At 38.1% G+C, this 20,764-nt stretch overlaps 1 protein-coding gene across 1 annotated transcript in view; it reads right to left on the bottom strand.

Moving 5' to 3' along the window:
• Positions 1–18,915, bottom strand: part of LOC124306753 (brain tumor protein) — a 158,111-nt gene extending 139,196 nt beyond the window's left edge. The window contains exon 1 of the mRNA XM_046767718.1: positions 18,461–18,915. The gene's annotated coding sequence lies outside the window, so the exon portion shown is untranslated. The remainder of the gene's footprint in view (positions 1–18,460) is intronic.
• Positions 18,916–20,764: the final 1,849 nt, after the last annotated feature.

Genomic DNA, 20,764 nt, shown 5'->3' with positions numbered 1-20,764 from the left:
TTCTGGATTTCCTGGCGTTACTTTCTTCTTGTGTACATTGCGAGTTTGAGCTTTTCGCTCGGTTATGAAACCCGCATTTCTCGACAGCTCGTGGGATAAACGTTTTCTTCTTTATTTTCTTTCTGCCTAATCGCCGGACCAATATCTTCATCTTATGTACCCAACTCTCGCAACGTTCGCGGATCAGCTTCGAGATATCTGAAGTTTGAACTTTTGCCGAATTGAAAAAATGGAGACTGAATTGCGTTGTGATTATTTACCGAAAAAGGAGGTGTCAAAAAGTTTTTCAAACCAATTATTCGTACTAGTTGAGGTTTGTGGGTCCTAAGCAATTTTGATATTACATAATTGGACAAAAAATATTGTAGTATTAACTCGGTTTATTTTCCAGCTAGATTATAATACATGATCAAATATCCTACGTTACATTTCGGTTATTTAGAGTTCGCACACTCTTTAAAAAAAAAAGAAAAAAAACAATCCTTGTTCTGTACTTCTAGTTTTTTTTCGAAATTGTTCGGAAAATCAAGTTGCATTAAAATATCTCTAGGAAAAAATCAGGCGTCATAGTTTTCACTCGAACGCCTTTGTTTCTGAACGAGTTATAGACCCTGATATTGAAATAAGACCGAGGATAATGTTCGCTTGTCCATTTTCGTGCGAAATATAACGAGATATTCTTGGTGATAGACGAGCTGAAATGGTATTCCAAATAGCCAATTTGTTTCAATGCCCATGAACAATGAAAATTGTGTCGGAGAAGATAAATGCCAAGGTGACCGAATTTGCGCACATCGCATTTATCGACGCAAAATCGTGCTGCCCGTTTAAAACGAAACTGACAATGATGACAATGGAAAGCATTATGGAAGACTATTCAATCAGACGAGTTGTTTTTCTTCGCATCGACGTAATTCTGAAACTGTTACGCTTCTCCGACTACTCTGTCTGCACCTGACAGGTAGAATTGTTCGCAGGCGAATTTATATTCGGTTCATACGTTTCAAACGCGACGATACAACATTATGTAAAATTGTATCCGCATAATATTATGTCATTTCATTAGGTCGAATTCGAGATGTAGCTTTTCCGGGAGATTCGGATATTCGTCGCAGTGTTTCAAAGGTTCCAATTAGTAACGAGAAGCTTCTAGAAATCGATTCTGCAGTAAAATGTTTTCGAGTCTTAGATCCGCCGAAAAATTTAAACCCTTTGTTATTTCGGAAAAAGCTCGAATTTGCAATTGTTTTATACCCAATATACGTTTATTTCACAGTTTCAACGCACGTTAATTAACCCGCATCAAGAGTTTAGAACTGTTTCAGCACAAATAACGATTAATAACGATCAGACCACGATTGCTTTTATTCGCTTTTCTCGGCATTCCGAAAAAGGCAGTCACGTCGAATGAAAACAACGTAATTCGAGTATGAATGATACGCTTTGCGAATGAAATTTCGCGCAAAGTCAGCGCAGGGTTCTTGGCGGTGGTGTTATCTTGGCATAATTGCAAAATGAACGAAGAGCCCGAGGTCATTTCACGGTATTAAGTCGCGTTAGCGAAGGCTTACCCAATTTGCGAGAATTCGCAACTTACAATTAGCAGCAGCTCGCCCCGCTCCGCGTGCAGTCAATGAACGAGCCGCAATTGAAATTCTAGATCCTACCAGCGATTAGAGTCAGCTTCGTCGTTGGGCCTCCAGCCACCTTTGCAAAACTCAATTAACCGCGGTTAAAGGTGATGCCAAATTACGTACTTAACCTTCCAGCCACCCCAATACGCCTAAGAATTACCATTTGTATCATTGATTTGAGAGAAAATCTATAAATCTGTCGGCGTAGAACCCAATTAGCCTCAATACTTGAAAATTGGATAAACAATGCGGTTTTCGGATTACCTCGTTTTTTGTTCAATTGAAGAATCGTTAAATACGGACGATTAATGATAATTAATGGAGATATCGCAATTTTTCTAGCTATTTTTTTTTTCTTCGATTATGTTGTTTACGTTTATTCTGACACGATTCAATTTTTTATTAATCCACTTTTCGACTCTATAAATATATAAGGACTATTATACGTATCTAAGAATATATTGAACACAATCAACTCAAATAGGAAGGAAAAATTTACTTTCTTCCTTTCTTAATCATCGTTATATTTCATCGTTAATTGAAATATTATACATATTTTCGGAAATATTGCGTGATTTGAGTAACATGTTTCCTGAATTACAAAACTTTAATTCCAAGCACAATATATTTGTTTCCAGTTCTTCTTAATAAGCTGAACTTGGGGGGAAAAACGGACTTTGGTTGAAATTCATCAACGATGATTTTAGTTTTGAATATCTATGTAACGCAATGCTTAGGATTTGCGGGAAATTTCCGTCAGAGCGGGAGAGAGAGAGAGAGAGAGATAGAAGAATCGCATGTAAATTGTGATTCCCGAAACACGGCAACCCTTTCCAATTTAAAATACAATTAGTGGTGCAAATAGGTCCGAGAGCCAATCCACGGGCTCGCTGATAGGCAGGAGCTTCGCTCGCAGCGCCGAGGCGATCCACTTAATGAATACGTAGCATTAATCAACGCTTGCCTCGGCACTCTGTGATAGCGAAATTAACAATTAGTGAATGTTGAATGAGATCCTGAATTACCTCTCCGGTCGGTACTTGCGGGATAGGAAGGAAAAACCCGAGGGCGAAAAGGGAAACAACATTTTTCCAACGTCGCATTTTATGTACACTGCAAATAATACAAAAATTACACTCATTCTCTGTGAAAACACTGCAAATGCAAATGTCGAGCGAGTCGAATGTTCCAAAGTTTCAACACTTTCAACGATTTGAGATTCATTCATTCCTGCGTCGAATCAGGAGTAAAAGGAAACATAAAGACCTTGATTTTCTAAACGAACTCGACAATCAATGCGAAAAAATATCCTTCGGGTGAATTTTTATTCGGTCTAAACGAAGATTTGTTTATAATTAACCAGAACTTTGTTCGACGATCGTTCTTTTTGGTTTCTCCATATCCATAAGACGAAAATGATAGAGAAAATTCGATGGGTCAAATTTGCAGAGGTTGGAGAAAAAAAAAAAACGATTTGTCGTTAATATTTTGCTCGATAGAAAATTGGCTGTTATTCTTCTCACTGACAGAACTTTACAATCACGCAATTATTCGTGCAATCGAACGAAACTCAAGTTACGAAGCAGAATTGTCAGATTCGATCAAGCCGGACTGTCTTTTTCGATTCAACGATGAGAGCACAAAGCTATTACCGAACTTCACGGGCGAAAATCAGCGACACGAACGGAGTTTTCAAACTCGAATGAAGCCGATCTCGGGTAATTGACTGTAAGAACCAATAACCGTTGTTGTGTAAAATCACAAGTGCATATATAAAGACATCTTTCTCTTGGTGAAAATAAAAGGACCCCTTTGAGCTTTCGTTGAAGGATCGATCTTTTCACTGATTTCAAAGCATTGCCTCTCTTTTTGTACAGAATGTGTCCAAAAAATTGTAGTAAAAAAAAAATTCTATCAAAATATACACATCTTTTTCATGCAGGATAATATTCGTGAGAAAAAATGCGTTTCAACTTGTTTCACTTCGAGATCGGAATTCTTATCGAGAGTATAGAAATATTTCAATACGAATTTATCGAACAATTAATTCATAATCATAACTGAATTTCGTTTACAATGACGTAAGATAAAAATATATTTGTGGCCAAAGGGAAAAACAATTCTCATTCGAATCACTTGGATATATTTCAGGCATATTCCAGCAGGGAATTTTGATTATTTTCTTCAGGATTAGGGGAAAAAAAGAACTGAATAGCGTTGCCGAGGTTTCACCGAGCGAGGCAGGAACGAGTCTATTAGTTAGAGATTTTCATGTTAACTTTCTCTTCGTTGCAGCCTGCATGGGTGACGCAACGACGATCGTGTGCGTGTACACGCAGATATGCGCAAAGTCGTTCGAAAATGCGTCGTGTCGCATTGTCGTTAATTAAGATTAAGCGGAAATTTTCAATTTCAACTGGTGGTCGAAAAGCGAAGGCTTATATAAGCCCGAATTTCGTACGCGTAATAATAGCATTACGACCCTCGTAAATGCTGCGAGAGTCCGTCGTTCGAACAATCTATTTTTTTTTTTCTCATATTTTTACTTTTCATCACGTTTGGTGATATCAGAAAAGTATTGCTTTCAATGAATCATTACGTTTTCGAACCTCTAGAATCCGAAAAACAGGTTTTTAGAAAAATCTCGGTCTGTGATGATTTTGGAAACAGTTGGATGAAAAAATTTAAACTCGCAGAATTTTGTAATCAAATGATGAGCATGAAAAATTGTCATATCTAGTTTAATTTGAACTTCCGGATCTACCGGAAATAAATAGATTTTCAATGTTTTACCGATGAATACATATTTTTTCCTCCGTATTACTTTTTCTAAATAAGCTAAATTTAAAAAAAAATCTCTAAAAAATAATTTGTGCAGTTTTGACTTTTCAGTAATTATTTTTTACCTAATTCTACTGTCAAAACTCGGCCGTTTTCGAAATCATCGCGGAAGTTTGTCAGACAGATCGACAGGCTGTTTCCTTTTCATGGCGATGAAAGGTATCGTTGAAAACCTCTTTTGCGACTCGCTGGAAAAATTGAATGCCGGAATTTGATTCCGAAGCCATTGGCTAATACATTGAACGTGACATTATCAATCATCGACGTGTGTCGTTATACTTGGAAAATTTCGTTTTTTATACCTATCAGTAAATTTCGGTGAAATAGCTATAGTTGTAATAACAATTTGGATACATTGTTACTATTACAAGAAAATTTGTTGCAAGTTATTGTTTAGAGTGATCACCTTATAGTTATCAATACTACATTTTCTGGGCACTGATTTTCATTTTGTACTCAAAACGATACATGTTATTCGCTTACGATAAGAAATAGTTACGGTATCTATAGTAAAAAGTTTTCAAAGCGCACCGTTGTTCAAATTTTTTGACACTCATTCTCGTTGGCAGTTGAACCGATAAACAAAGACTTGTTTAATAATTTCAAAAATTGCCAAGTATTTCGCTTCACGTTTTTAGAATCTGTAGTTAACACAAGTTGGACGAAAAATTTAATAAAACGGCAAGCTATAAAAAGAATGGCTTTGTACATTCTATTTTGTCATAACCATCAGAATGACAAAAGGAAATTAGAAAAAATTGCACCGAAATCAAAATGAATATTCTTCCATTTCCCTTTAATCTGGAATCTTTGGAAATTGAAATTGATCAATCCGTTTAAGTCTATCGGATATTTGAAATTCCCTGTTTCAGACTATCGAGCAAGCCATGAAAGCTCAGGTTATGCAGTACTTTCATATTATAAATTCTAGAATACATTCTGGGTAATTTGATGTCGTGGTATAAAATTGTTCAGGTAGAACAGATCATCCATATTCCATGTAACTTTTACGAAAATAATATTGCTTGCAGCACGCCTAATTTGAGATCGTCTTTCGAGGATGTTCAGAAATATTTATAACAAATAAATATCAAATTCAGATCAATGATCGACAAGAACTTAAAATTGTTCGTAACAAACATCGGAAGTATCAACAATTTTCTGCCATTTTTTAAAATCATTAACGATAAGATTTATGAAACTTGAAAATAATAATTTAACCGAGTAATCGGTAATTGATAATTATTTTAAACAGTGTTTGCAAGAGGATTCTTTGAAATAGTCGAGCCCATCTTTGCTGAATTATTTATTCCATGTACGATTATAACCTTCGCATTTAAATGTTGATTGATTTACGTATAATTCCATACAGGATTTAAGCCTAGCGTCTGAAAACCAGTCCTTGGCTTCGAGGAAGCGTGTTTCCATAGTAATTGTGGAAAGCTGTTTAACATCCGCGTGAAGTCTGGTAGAAAAAAGCTCGTAGAGGTTGCATCAATTCTGGGGAGCTTTGCGGTGCTTTGAGAGCGCAAATTGCACGACCTGTAAAAGGATCGTGGAAATAATAATTTTTCAAACCGCTAAAAGCACGGCTCAAGTTCTCATTCGGGGGGATTAAACCGGAGCTACATCGTGCCAGCGACCGAACCACAACGGAATTTCATTTCAAATCCTGCGTAAGACGCTCCTTTTTACCACCGATCTTATTCCATCTGTATTAGTAGCTACGCTTTCGGCTCGTACCTTAAAGCCACAGTCTCACGTATCCAGTGTTCAATTTGTGCTTGTCGGATCCAATTTCGCGGTATATTAAGAACGTATTGCCATTGCTTGTACGTAGAAAAATAATAAAAAGGAGAAACGACGAGCCAGAAAAGCGATTTATACAATCATGAAACAGGAGCGAAAAATCGTTAACTTTAACGAACGAAGTTCAATCATTTACAATTCCAGACAAATTGTATTGGACGGTATTTCCAACGCCAAAAGCTTATCGTTTGCCTAATTTTGATTGAACGCTATGGCTTCCTTCTTTATTACAGAAGTTCTTCGGAAATCTTACGATCAGATTTACGACAGCAATGGTGGTTTTTCCCAATGAATAATAATTTTCCTGTGTCTTTAACGAATGTCAGCAAGTGATGAGAATTTGTCCAGTTCACTTTTGGCAAACACAGGTTTGCTTTTTTCGGGCTTAAAATTTCAAAAAGTAACAGTCGTTTGGCGGTTTGTTTTTATGTTTTTTTTTTTAGTTTTTGCTTTCATTATGTTTTATAAAATTCCAGAGTTCCCCGGAGTGTGACAATAATACATCGAGTGTTACGTTGAGAAGGGTTGACGGTGAAACAGCCTCATACATTCGGTGTGAGAATTTGGGAAAAGCCACTGCCGTGGGGCGTCGGGGGCAGTAAAGAGGTGAAATAAAAATTGCAGAAGTAGTTTGCAAGGGCGTATTTTCATTTTTTTCACGGTATAATTCCAGCCCTCGACGTAGGGTAGAATGATAAAGGCCCGTCGAAACACGGTTGTGAACGAACTCTCTTAAGTTAGGTTAAGAGAAAGAATCGATTAACAAATTTCGAGCATTGTTACCTGACCCAATTGTGGTGAATAAAAATTAAACAACACTCGGACCATGCAATAGTAATAAGTCTGAAAAAATTCGACTGATACATTAATTGTAAGATATCAACGATTTGAGGGAAGCTTTTATAATTAGAACATTTGAAATGGTCGAGTTTTGGTACTTTTGATTATATTAATGGTTTTGGGCTTATTTTGTTCATCACAGAGATCTCTAGAGATCGATTAAAAATTTTTTACAAATAGCGAACACCGAATGGGGTAAAAATAGCCTTGTGTAAGTGTAAGGTAAGGTATAACAGGTGTTCGGCAACAATCGAATTCGCGCTGTTTAACCGTACTAAAATGTAAGATTTATGGCGATTGGAGTAAAATGAGTTCAAAAACCTTTAAACCAAGATCAGAAACAGCAGAGTTTAATCATTTTGAACGTGCTAATTGCATGAAATCATTTCTGAAGCAGTTCATTCCTTAGCTTCAGGTATTTGAATTTGTTGCGGATTCATTTTCATCCCATAATAAGAACGTTTTTTAATACGCGATCACTATGACTGACATAAATAATATAACGGTAGATTTTTCTATGTTGTTTTTCTATTGAAATAAATGAAAAAGAAAAAAAAAATGAAAACGACAAGCTGGTAACTCAAGGGAAAAATATGCGCTCGAGGTAAAATCAATACAGGATTCTGATGACGTCACTGAAACAGATCATCGCCCTCGAAGGGCGGCAAGGGAGAATATTTCGCCGGTTAGAGGGATGAAGGATCGGGCCAATGTTGGAATTAATTTGCTTCGACGTTGGCTAAACGCGAAGTTGAACCAAATTTGTGTGTCGTTGGTCAAACAACGTAAACAGGGACCTGCAGGCGCGGCCCGTAACGACCAACAAAGTTGAAAGCCCGGGAACATCGCATCGCCTCTCCCTGGGACCCAGTTTGTCAACAACTGGTCGCCGAGTAGTATGCATATCCTCCTCGAGTGATTGGTCAACGGCTCTCCCTCGACGGCCGAATGTTAACAAGCCTCTTCGACAAATCAGGGCACAGCATCCGTGATCTGTCCCACCAAGATTCTCGATTCTCGATAAAGGATTTCTCGATAAAGGATTTCGCTGATTGAACGACTTGAACGATTGGTCCTAACCAAAAATTACCAAAAATAATTAATTATTCTTCCTCACGATTGATTTTTCTTTTTTACTCCCATGAACGATTTTTTTCGACTTGATTATTAATCGATGCTTACTGGACTTCCTTCACAAGATCTCAACACTCTGAATGAAGTTATAGTCGGATTTATAATCAATTTAGAGAGCAACAAAAATCATCTACTCAGACACGCAAGGCACTGCGACTTCATTCAAAATGCGGTGAATTCTCATCCTCAGGCACAAAGATATTTGCTCGAGTGGAAAAACCGCGTGGAAATGTGTCGATTTTTAATTCACTGATTCCAGAAAAAATTCTATTCGTTTTTTTTTTTGATCTTTGTATAAATCCGATTGACGAAGTTTAGAGTTATAGCAGGTTTGCGTCCTGGCTTAAAATCTTGTGGACTTTATTCATGTTTGTGAGGTTTATTCATGTTTTTTTTAAGCACTTCGATTTCTCTTTTTTCTGTAAAAAATTTCTCAGTACGAATGAATCGCCCGGGCAATGAAAAGGATATTGGAATTGACGTATTAACTTTGATACCCAGTAGAGAGAAATTTTCAAGAAAACATGCGTTACTGCGTTTAGTATTGTATAAATGTACGTAATTGAGAAAGAATTGTATTACAGTCTATAACCTTATGTCATGGGAAAAGGAAAGTACGATTAATGATTATAAGACAAAGTGTGTAAAAATTGTAAGATGAAATCTCAGAATCACAATTCTTAACCCGCACATCGTGATTCACTCAAGTTCAAATTCAATATTTAAATCTGAATTGTTGACAACGTTTTTTAAAATCAAAATCATATTACTGGTAAGATTTTTCCAGAGATCAGTGTTCGTATCGTCGATGAGGAGTTTCTCGAAAAATCATCTCAACCAAACGTTCAATAATACGTAAACTTTTTCAACCGTCTAGTTATCGCCAGGTTAATTATATAGACTTTACCGATTTTTGTCGAAAAAAATTCACAGACTATTCGACGATCCGACACGCGTATCTCCGAGCAAAGAATATCCCTGTCAGTGTCCGTATAAATTTTCATTGGTCAATTTTTTTCCCCAATATTTTTTCCAACAAGATATCTTTGCGGAGATGACAGAAAGTGAGCGAGGACAACGCGTGGCGGTTCTTTAAAGTCCTCAGATCTATTCTCTGGCTTGTCGACACCCTTCGGCCGAGCTGTCATTTTGTCGACATCAATTTGTAGCCACGAAACGCGCCTGCTCAAAAGTTTTCGTTTAGCTTCGAGTCTAGCTCTGCTGAACCCGCTTCTTCGCCGCCTACAGCCACGATGGCCAGATGCGTGGTGCCTCTGACGGCTATTAATATTTCGTCTATTTTCTGCTCCCCAATGTTTACACTCACTCCTTACTACTGCACAGTCAAACGGAAGTACCTACCACGTTGGTGCAGTCGCCGTTAAGAGAGTCTAGCCTGCCCTTCCAGGCCTCGAGAAATGAAAATTCGCTTCTCTTTGTCAGGGTGAAACCTCGACGATGGTTGAAACTTGTTCGGACACTTTCATTCCGATCGAATTCCTCGTTTTCAATATGTTCCCAGATATAGGTATCGTGCCGCTGTGACGTAAAGAGGAAGTGTTTTGAAAAACCCGCTTTAACAAATAATTTCTCAACCATACCGGCAGCATAGAATACACAAGTTATTCACCAAAATTATGATCCAATTTGCAACTATTATTACACGAAATTATAAGGCCATTGTCTAGCAGTTACATATATTTGTAAGATTAATATCATGGATTCCAACAGGAAAGTTTCTGACAAACATTATTATTTTCTTTTCACGTGTTATACTTGTGTGCTTGGAAAAATTATCAGTGAAAATTTATGGTTAATTCCGCCTCACGTTATTAAAATTGTAAAGATAAAATATAAAGAAAAGCTCGAGCACTTTATGGAAAAGACGATGAATTCACATGGAGAAAAAAATTGCGCTGCTATAGTTTGCAAGGAGCCGGTTGGTTCGACGTTTAACGTTGGGTATAATAATATAATGAGAATTAACTTTGTCAACGTTGCTAAAAGCAATAAAGTATTACTTTGTCAACGTTGCTAAAAGCAATAAAGTATTAAGGTCGTTATTAATTAAGCTTCACGTCCTCGCAAAGTTTGTCGTGAAAGTCGCGAGAAAAGCTTCAGCCATCTCCTGTAGCCATAAGTCTACTTAACGTGGGTGAGATATTTTAATTAGAGATCGCGATTTAAAAAGGTGTGGAAACTATGAGGTGTGAAGAACCGAGACTTTATACCAGAGTGGCGAAAAGCGGGTGCAAACTAACGCCGGGAATCTCACAAAGACCCTGTTTACCTGTTTCGAGGTGGGTAATTCGTTTTTTCATCTTGATTTTGTCGCCTGCTAGTATTTTCTTTTGGAATAAAAACGCTCCTGGTCATATTTTTCGTCCCAGACTTGAGTTGATTGGTGAATTGAACAAAGAGACGTTGATTTTTTAACACAGTGGGTAATGGTCGAAAAATATTTTGAAAATCGTTATAAGCGTGAGGTAATTTTTCAGTGATTGGCCTCACGTTGTGGGGAGAATTTAAAAGTGAATTGATTTATTTCAAGCGACGTTCGCTTGAAAAACTTCGAAAGAGAGAATTGAGTATATGGAAAAAATCCCAACTCGAGAGGCTTGAAAAAATTCGCAAGCTTTCAGAGTTTCTCGTTTCTTTCGAATACGAAGTTTGTCCGTAAAATTTTACCGCAACTTTTCAGTCAATTCGTATCCCATTCAATTAACGTCGATCCGGATAGGCTCGAGTCGTTATCAAAAGTTAGTCGTAGCAAATGAGAAATATCATCACAAAGCGGTGAATATTCGTGAGAGGGAGACGAGTTATTACATGATAATAATGGTGGTTATACGTAGGTATAAGTAAACGTAACAAAAGCTTGAAGTTTCTACTCCACGTACTGCGGTAATATCGTAACACAAAAGATGCGGAATCCGCGACGCTAAGACGTCCTTTGAAGAGCAAACATTTCTTCAAATTTATGCCGAGACGGAACAGATTCCATTATCTCGTTAGATCGCGAAATGCGAATCTCGAAATCGAATTTCGGTTACGTCATCTAAAAGCTTGCGCCGAGTTCGATGCATCAGCGAGAGGATAATTTCCGCTGGGAGTGATTCGGTGTAAGTAGGTTCGAATCAAAACGTGTATCGAGGCACGCCTCGTTATCAGCGATCCCCAAGCTGCTCTCGGTTTGAAAACCAAAGGTTACCTCGACGCAGGGTTAATAATAATTTAACACCCCGTTGGCGCTCCAAAGGTTCCGAAGGGCTCCTGAACCAGGGATCACCGACTTTTGTCTCTGCTTTAAAACGAGAGATAAGGTGAAAGGAAAACGGGAGGTTAAACAGAATAAGGGAAAAAAATGATGATAAAAGGGGGGGTGGTAAAGATTGTCGGTGAAACGGATTAGGCAGCTGACACGGAATTCGAGGGGCGAATGAAGAGATTTTAAGAGTGAATGTCGGGTTAATCCTGCTTGACCCAAATAACGAGCACGTATACACCGAATAATTGTCGTCACATTGACGCTGCAAAACTCTCGAGCGATGAAAAGTTCGGGAAATTGAACCACGTGTAAGACAGCTCAGCTCAAAAACTGAACAGCTTTTTTCAATTGAATTTCGAAACGTTGGAGACGATTTGTGTATGAGATAAATCGTGTCGATGGATAAAACGAATCTGTCTGACGTATGGATGTACGATATATCGTTGAAAAGACAAAACAAAGAAAAGAAACAAAAAACTTCCATACATTTTCGCGATCCGTACAAGCAATCGGTAAAAATCGACTAAAACAATCCGTTTAATCTGCGCGTTATTTAATTTCAGAATATAATACACAGCGGAGTTAAATGGTTCTTTGTTTGCTTGAAGACACAAAGGAGGAATTCATGTCGCGCTATAGATGTCAGCATGTAAATGTGGTGGTGTGATTTTAACAGTCAATAATAATTGACCGAAGAAATTTGAACAAAGGTCGTCCAGTTTTACGTATCGACGCAAATAATTACAACCATTTTGATTTCGGTATGCGACTTGTAGATTCGAATTCTTATAGAATCAGCTTTATCGTTGTGAAAATTGTTTAAAATATAAAAGCGTATTTTTTTTTGGTATGCATTTTTGAGACCGAGAGGAAAAACAAATTGTTGATAAGAACGAAGATTTGGGTCCTTCAAATTTTCTTTACCGATAATCAGCTAATCAGTTATAGTTATACAAACAAATGAAATGAGATCATTTTTCAACAATAAATCAACGTCGTTGTCTGGCTTTTCAAAGGGATTCTTAATCGCTTCAAAAAATAAAACAGCGTATAATTTGCCATAAATTAAAAACTCAACGGATTACTGCAAATCAATTACACACTATGAAATTTTTCCATTGATCAAGATTTCTCCACATTTGTCATCCGTGCAGCAATCTTGTTGCAGAAACGTGTTCACATTCACTGAAACCGCTCCAAGTCGTCAGAAAATCAGGAAAATATTGAATTTTGACAAAATAAATTTTGGGAGACGAGGCAGTGCGTATAAAGAATCACTGTGTTTACGAAGTGCTTTTTTTAAGACTGAGTTCGCCATTATTAGTCACAAAAAGAAGCTTAGATACGCATGCGTATGTTTGATTTTTTCTTCGGCCACTCAACAACCTTCGCAATTGGACTCGCGATATCGGAGCTCGAGCAGTTGATCCGCTCTCTCTTTCACCGTGAATCAAGTGATGTGCAATATAGACAACGAATAACAATTAATGAAAAATCCCTGCGACATACCGAAACCTTTTTCGTTTGCGATTGCGCAAACTTCGCTGATTTCCAACACCTGTAATTAGCCATTGCCGTTTGAAAGACTGTGACGTAAGACCTGACGAACCTTCGCAAGAACGCAAAGAGATTCGAAACTGTATTTTTTAAATATAATTGTATGTTTCAGTCTCTAATAGCCTGAAGATCTGCCTTGAGATTCAATCTTAATGATATTAATTAAGATAAGATTTCCGTGCCAACCTGTCAGATGATTTCTTGTGATTCGGAATTTTTTTTTCTCCTCAGAACCGGAGTTCATTTTTTATCGAAAAAAATTTGCATATAGCTATAATCGGTACCGCCTTCCGTGAGTTTATCGTGCAAAATGGTTATTCAGCGGTGCTGTGAAGAGTCTGAGATCATCCCTCAAAATGAGATTCTATCTGTGTCCTGACTTGGTTTTCAGGGATGACGGAATGAGGATTAATCTTGAGGGATAATGTCAGACTCTACCACCACTCTAAAGTGACGGAGATATGCAGCTTTCTACGTGCTTTCAACACCACGGCTTGACCCTCGCGACTAAGTAATTTAGCATGAGAAGTAGCAGGTTATAGCAAAAAAGTGGGTCAAAGATATTGGCGATTCGGTGTGACATTCCGTCAATAATAATTGACGAGAATTCAAATTTTCAAACGAATCAATGGGACAGGATAATCTGCTACTCAAGATCTGAAAACGTGAAATTTCTATATATTTATACCGTATGAAAAACGCGATTAAAGTCAACAGAGTTTGATCGATTGAAATAAGATTCGTTAAAAATATATTTTTAAACTGTGAAATTAAACTGAAGAAACTCTTTCATTAACGACTTTAAGGCACTCTCGATATTGCATCGATTTCGTTCCTAACTTCAGATGCAAAACTATTGTTTGTGTTTGAAAAAATTCCTTTTTTTCGTGTACGAACTTTTTTCAAACCGTCCATACTTGTATACATTCTTGTTGGTATTCCTAAATCTTAAGTACGGTAAAACAATGTGATCTCTTTGATAATTTCAAATTATGTCACCATTCGAGTGTAAATTGACGTTTACCGTTACTCGAATAGACCTTTCGAAGTATCAATTTCACTATCAGATCGTCTTCTGTATAGATTTTCGATCAGACTTTACGCGCCACGCACCTTGATCCATACCAAAAGCTTTCGTGTTACTGGTCGATAAAAAGCCAGTGTACAAAAATAAGGGTCTAATTCCTTAGCCAGGGTATCTTGTGATACTTTGTAGGTTATTTCACCGTAATACCCTCGTAGAAATATTTCGGTAAGGTTGCATGACGATCAGGCTTCGTGATGATCGGAACTATCGGAGTCCCGTGTTCATGATTGAGAAAATTAAGGATCAGCATCGATTACAGGAACGTTTTGTAAGAGAATTAAGTGTCGCTTGTACGATTGGTCATCGTTTCTAGACAAAGCTGTTTATCGAAAATCCGTGCTCAACACACGCGGTTCCTGAGGGCTTACACGCATACCCCGATCCGGGATGCTGTGTGTACGAAGCTCGGTCGAAAGCGCGGTGTAAACATTAAAGAGGAATTATCTAGCATAATCTTGAAAGACGCCGTCTTCGGGCGCCTCTTATGAGCCAAACAAGTAGCAGCCGACGATCTCCTAACCAGAAAGCCTGATAGCTTGAACAAAGAATATTTAATACCGGGTTGAATGGAGGAGGAGGTGGTATGAAGTTAAGGCGAGGCGAGGCCTGAGCAAAGGCTTGTAAATTACCTTGTGTGCAGGTGATTATGGTAATGTAACTCCTCGCATATACACGCCCCGCTATTAGGGACACATTTGAAACCGTATTTATAGCTATCCACACAGCCGTTAATAAGCTGTCTTTGATCTTTCCTCATCCGCGATAAATACGCACCTCCGATTACTTGATAACCTATTTTAATTGCTTCAAATTTTCCCCGTTTCATTTCATTTTACACGGATTTTACACGTTGCTAGACATTTTTCACTCTTTGGATTTACAAAGTGTGTAACGTAGTTACTTTCATTAGGTTTAAAAAGAGAATCTGTTCAACTTGTTCGATGCAAAAAAAAAAAAAAAAAATACGCACACGTTTTGATTGGTTGAATATCAAAACAATCTATATTATTATACCGGCTGCGGGATTTACGAATAAATTTACCGCACAGATACGGCAATGAAGCTGCATCGTATAAGAAACGTTACGAGTGGTCAATTTGTCAGTGTAAGCTATCACGTTTTCTTATCTGATATATTCTAATTGTCATGGTCGGTTGAGGATTAATCGTCCTTACCGTCTGAATCAAAAGTTAGGAAACCAATGATAGTGAACACGAATAAAAAATATTTACAGGTGCCTACTATGTGACTATACGTTTAATGTGATTGATTTTCAGACAAATGAACCCAAAAACAGTAATAATTGTATCGTATTGAACTTGTCTGATTGTGCATTTTTTTTCAAATTATTGGCATTTTACCCAACATTTTGTTCAGGTATCTTTACATTACTATGGGAGGGATATTATTTTATTTCTTGAAAGAAGGAGTGTCCTGATCGAGAATCCGGTTCACATTTACGATTGTCACGCTGCTCTGGAATTATGTGTTTGAGAGTTTGAAACAGTGAAATTCCCAGCTCAGACAATTGATTTTCCAATTTCTAAAGACAAACCGAGCCGATAAGTGGTAGTCTCAATATTGAAATATAAGAGGATCGGGATTCTCACGCAACATTCGTTGAACAGCCAGGAATTTTCCGAACAGTAAGAATCCTCAGGCAGACGAATAAAGAAGAATAAAAATTTCAGTCGAGGTACTTTCTGTCGGTGTTAGTCAGCTTGAAAATTTCTTTCTTCTTACAGCGGTAGAAGTAAGCGGCTCACAATCGGTTTTCTCGCGTTATACACGTAATGCTCCTATGAAAAGGTTGTCTGAAGACGATATTAAGATAAGGGCTTTAAACTTCGTTGGGTAATGCAATGAAGCGTGGGGTTTTTTTAAACCTTTGTTTTGGAGATTTATGCGTGAAAATTTTTGGACCGAACGAAAATCGAAGCGGTCAAATGACTGGAGAAATTGAAGACGAAATCAAGCCGTCACGCTTTTTCGAAAATTTTCACATTCTTGAACCGCCTGAATCATTTTCCTTAGGTAATTGGTTCACGCTGAAGAATGATCGACGAACCGTTAAATCAATGGAAACGGTATGCGTGTCCGTGGAATCTTTCCAGAAGGTACAACGAAGGGCCCGTAAGTCTCTGACCGCAATAAATCTCTCCGAAATGAACTTGACTCGGAGACACGGTCGAACGGAGCCGAAAGACTTGACCCCGAATGAATCTCGCCTGTAGGACGGTATTTTAGGCGTGAAAGGTGATCGAACCCTTAAGTCGCTGGAGACTCGCCAGACACGAAAATGAGAAAAGTTTTTGAACGTATTTTCACGGGCGAGGGGAAAAAAGTGGAAAATAAGTAAGAATCGAAATCGTTGGGAGAAAGCGAAACAATAGCTGCAGACAACTTCCGTTTCTAACTCTCGCCATGATATTATGGAATAGAGGGAAAAAGAAATCACGCTATTTCCCGTGTATTATACCCTTTGAAGCCACAACTTCGGTATAATAATGGCGACGTAGCAAAGCCCTCGTCTCGGTTCCGAATGGCTTCCGAAAACTTTTCTTGTTATTTTCCTTTCTTTTATATATATATATATATATATATATACGTATATACATATATGTATATATATGAATACAGATTCCGCGCGGCCGTGTCTTCAGAAATGGGCGGAACAAGATTTGAATCCCGCGGTAAAAAGTCTCGAGGATGAATTTTCTAGGCTGTCTGTGTAAGTAAGTTTGAACCCCAATTTTCTGGACTACAGCGAAAAAGTTTTAAGAGGTGGTTCAGAGTGTTTTTTTCCCCGACGAATTTCTTCCGCCGAGAATATGAATGTATAATATACGTATAATATACGGTGAGGTGAAGGTGGATGTTCAAAGCTCCGAGTAATTTCCTTGATTATATGAAAACGATAGAATCGGAATAAACTACGAAAGCATGACTGTAAAATTCGTCTCGGAATTCGGTGCGTAATTTTCATGCGTGGAAATGCCGTTCAAAAGTCTCGCACGCCTCACATTGTCACGTCGCGTAACCGAGGCTGTAATTATATTCCTCAAATCGATAGCGTACGCGGAATCGATACGCTCGGGTTCTACGGAACATGACGTTTCTTTTGAAGTTCAAATTTAATGAACAGCTAGTCGACAATGCGGATTGAAAAGAGGAAAGGTCGGGTTCTTTGAAAGTTAAAATGTGAAGACTGATGGTAACAATGGTGGGTAAAAATAAGTTATAGAATTCTCACGAAAACGTTCACCAATGCTTACGGAACAATCGGTGATATTGAATTGGCTACTTAGAAAATACAAAACAGCTGTTACAATTAATTTTTAAAAAGGAAAGGCTTTTGAATAAAATGATTTATCGTCGTTTCGTCGCAGTTTGAAATGAAATATCGATACATTTTAAACTTTTCTTTATAATCTCACTATATTTTTGTATCTTCGAAGAAATAATCGTAACCTGCGAATATGATCATTTCGAACTCGATTTAAAATAAAAAAAAAGGTTCGATTCTTGATTCAAGTTTTTAACGTGAAATGAAAAATTGACCGTGCAAAGGTGAAAAGTTGTTGGAACTTTTGAAGAACGTTCGTGAACATGAAACAAGTTTTTTTTTTTTGATTCGAGAAGCATCATTCAATTTCACAGTAAGGTACTTGAAAAATTTCAAACATCAATCGAAACACTCGAAAGTGGTGTTGAATCAATTACAATTTTCGAAAATTGACATTGCTCGGTCGGTTTTCTGAATAGTCGATACATTTTAAAATTGGTATATAGTTTGAATACATCTCTGTCCTTTGTTGATAACATATATAAAAAAGATGACATAAACAGCCTCGAATCGTATCTGTGACCTTTGAAAGTGACCAATGGAAAGAAGTAAGCTTTCGTAATTATTAAACGGTACTCAAGTCGCAAGCTCTAGATTGGATACCACGCTGTTTCGGTGATGGAACCCACCGACGTTTATAAAGTCAAGGTCTCTGGCTACACCGAAAATCGCATTACATATAATTGCGCAACGCTTTTTGTTTACCGTTGGAAATACGCCCGGCATGGAATTCCTAAAAGCAAACAGTAAAATCGAGGGAATTTTCTCGGCACCTGCACGCCTAAACCGATTCCGGAGTCGGTACGTGCTGTTTGGCGATAATAATTGGCAACGGCTCACTTCTCTCACTAATACGCAGGATGGGGATTAAAAATGATTCAAGTTTCGACGAGGCAACGACCAGCGGCCCGGCGAACGAGCGATGACCTTGAACTAGAGCTTACCTCGTAACAGCCATCCGTCACGAAGCATGGAGGCGTCTCTTTGTGCCAGCGCTGTTTTCTTCCGTGGCCGTGAGTGAGGAGCTTTCGGTATGCAGCCAACCGCACAATCACGTCATTCCATAGCTCGCAGCCTTTGTAATTTGGCACAACGACGACGTAGAAGCTCCGTTCCGCTACTAACAGAGCCACCACCGTCTGAACACGTGAGAGAACTTTACACGTCACTCTGTTGAGGATGAGGAAAGTTGGAGAGCGGACAAAAGGAACAAGAAAAAAAAAGAAAAGCTAACAACAACAAGAACAACAACAACAACAACAACCGCGAACCGAAAAGCAAACTCTCGCAGCGTTTGAAGTTTTTTTTTTTTTTTTTTTGTTCTCCTTCTTCACCCGTGCTTGCGAGCACTTTCAATCCTCGTTTTACGCTCGAGGTCTATCGATATGTCTCTTTGGCTCACCTGGCTTGGCCAAGTCGCGTGTTCTGCGTGTCTGAAGCGCGCAACTGACGCCAACGACGCCGGCGACGCTGCCGGCGTCGGCGTCGCTGCAAGCTCAGGGGAGTGCTTTAGAAGTTGGGCGCGTGCCGCGCGGCTCAAGCTCCAGCGATTTCAAGCCTCTTCATTCTTCCTTCGACTCGGATGCTTTTTCATTCTTTTGTTTCTTCTCGTTATGTTACACAACGTGTTTGGCACGCTGGGCAAAAAATAGTTGGCTGGACCAGGAAATTTTTATGTTAAGAGGATGCTGCAGTCAGTCTTTACCGACCGAGTAAATAGCTGCTTATTTTTACTGTTATCAAAGCCTGCGCAGCTCTGATACGAAAATGCTCGAAGTCAGCCCAATTATACTTGCAATCCGAAAAATTTGTGGTTTTATTATAAAATAACTCCAGGAAAAGTGTTTTTGCAACGATTGGTAATTCAATTAAAGCAATACATTTCTTGGCATTGTTGTTGCATAAGATAAAACTATTTGTCAGATATTTGTATCCGGAATTGCGCTGACTGCGGTATTTTTTTACCAGTGATGCATTGACAATGGTGAAAATGAGTGACATTTAATATAGTCACAGCGAAAAAAATTTGTTGCAACAGCTGAAACGTTGAAAATTTAACTAACGAGTTTGTTACATTAAAACTCAACTTAGCTGCAAAACGGTTGATGTTGCAGTGAAACTTTTTGCTTCGATAAGTAAAATTCTTTCTGTTACTGTACGTTAACACTCAAATTTACTGACCCAGCGAATCATTTATTCCGTGGGTCCAGAAGTTTGGGATGATCCGCGTTTTTCTTACAAATTGTACCTGAAGTGCGGTGTGTTGTGAGTATCCCATTTTCTTCTAAAGTCTTATCTGCTTATACAATATGCATATATGCTTGTTTCCCGATTAATTATTTCATTCTTACAAATATTAGTACCAACGACGATACCGATTCTTACCGGAAATCGGTTATCCCAGTTCCATTCACTTTGATTTTACTCAATTTAAATTCAATATCTTTTTCTCCTGTTAGTGTCTATTTTTCTGAAGCCGAATCGTCTGCGTAGGTTTGGTTAATTTTACTTTGGTTATTTAGAACCACACAAGAAAAACCCTTGTTTTAGTTGAGTGCAAAAAATTTAACGTCACGATACACAGATGAATTGAGACAGAAAAATGTTCATTCATTTTTTCATACCATTCTCGACAAAAATATAGGCTATAGCCTAATTTTCAAATATTCCAAGGGAATTGAAAGGCGAGAAAAATAAGCGTTGTATAATCTAGCAAGCGAATTTCCTTGGTAAAAAAATAAACCTATTCCACGCGGTGTTTTCGTGTTTGATTTGAATGGAGATTAATTACCCTACACATCAGGTTCCTAATTCTCTTGGTGTTGGATCTAGTCTATTCGGTGTCACCTTCGCGCTTAGATCTTCCATGCCAATTTGTTCGGTGTAATCCATCAACGTAGATCCGATGTGAATGGAAGATAAATAATAAATCGAACCGGAATTTTACATCGTTATTATTATACTACCTTGAATAAAAAATAAGACAAAATGAAAGGAGCCAGATCCCCGAATCAAAGAGTCAGAGACATGTCATTAAAATGCAAAAAGGTCAATCGATTCCAGGAATCGATTAGATTCCGATCGCTGTGTGGCGTGTTTGAAAATTTTGGATGATCATGTAATCCCCAATGGATTTTCAGGGATTTCAGAACGCTGACCTTAATTTATACCGAGAACCCGAATCTGGACTATTCAGGATTTTGAGTGGCATCCTGGATTAACGTAGGATTTATGTATCACGCAAAAAA

The sequence above is a fragment of the Neodiprion virginianus genome, chromosome 6 (assembly GCF_021901495.1).
Source record: "Neodiprion virginianus isolate iyNeoVirg1 chromosome 6, iyNeoVirg1.1, whole genome shotgun sequence".
Lineage (NCBI taxonomy): Eukaryota > Metazoa > Arthropoda > Insecta > Hymenoptera > Diprionidae > Neodiprion > Neodiprion virginianus.
The sequence above is the reverse complement of the archived record's forward strand: the minus strand, read 5'-3'. Positions and strand labels throughout refer to the sequence as shown.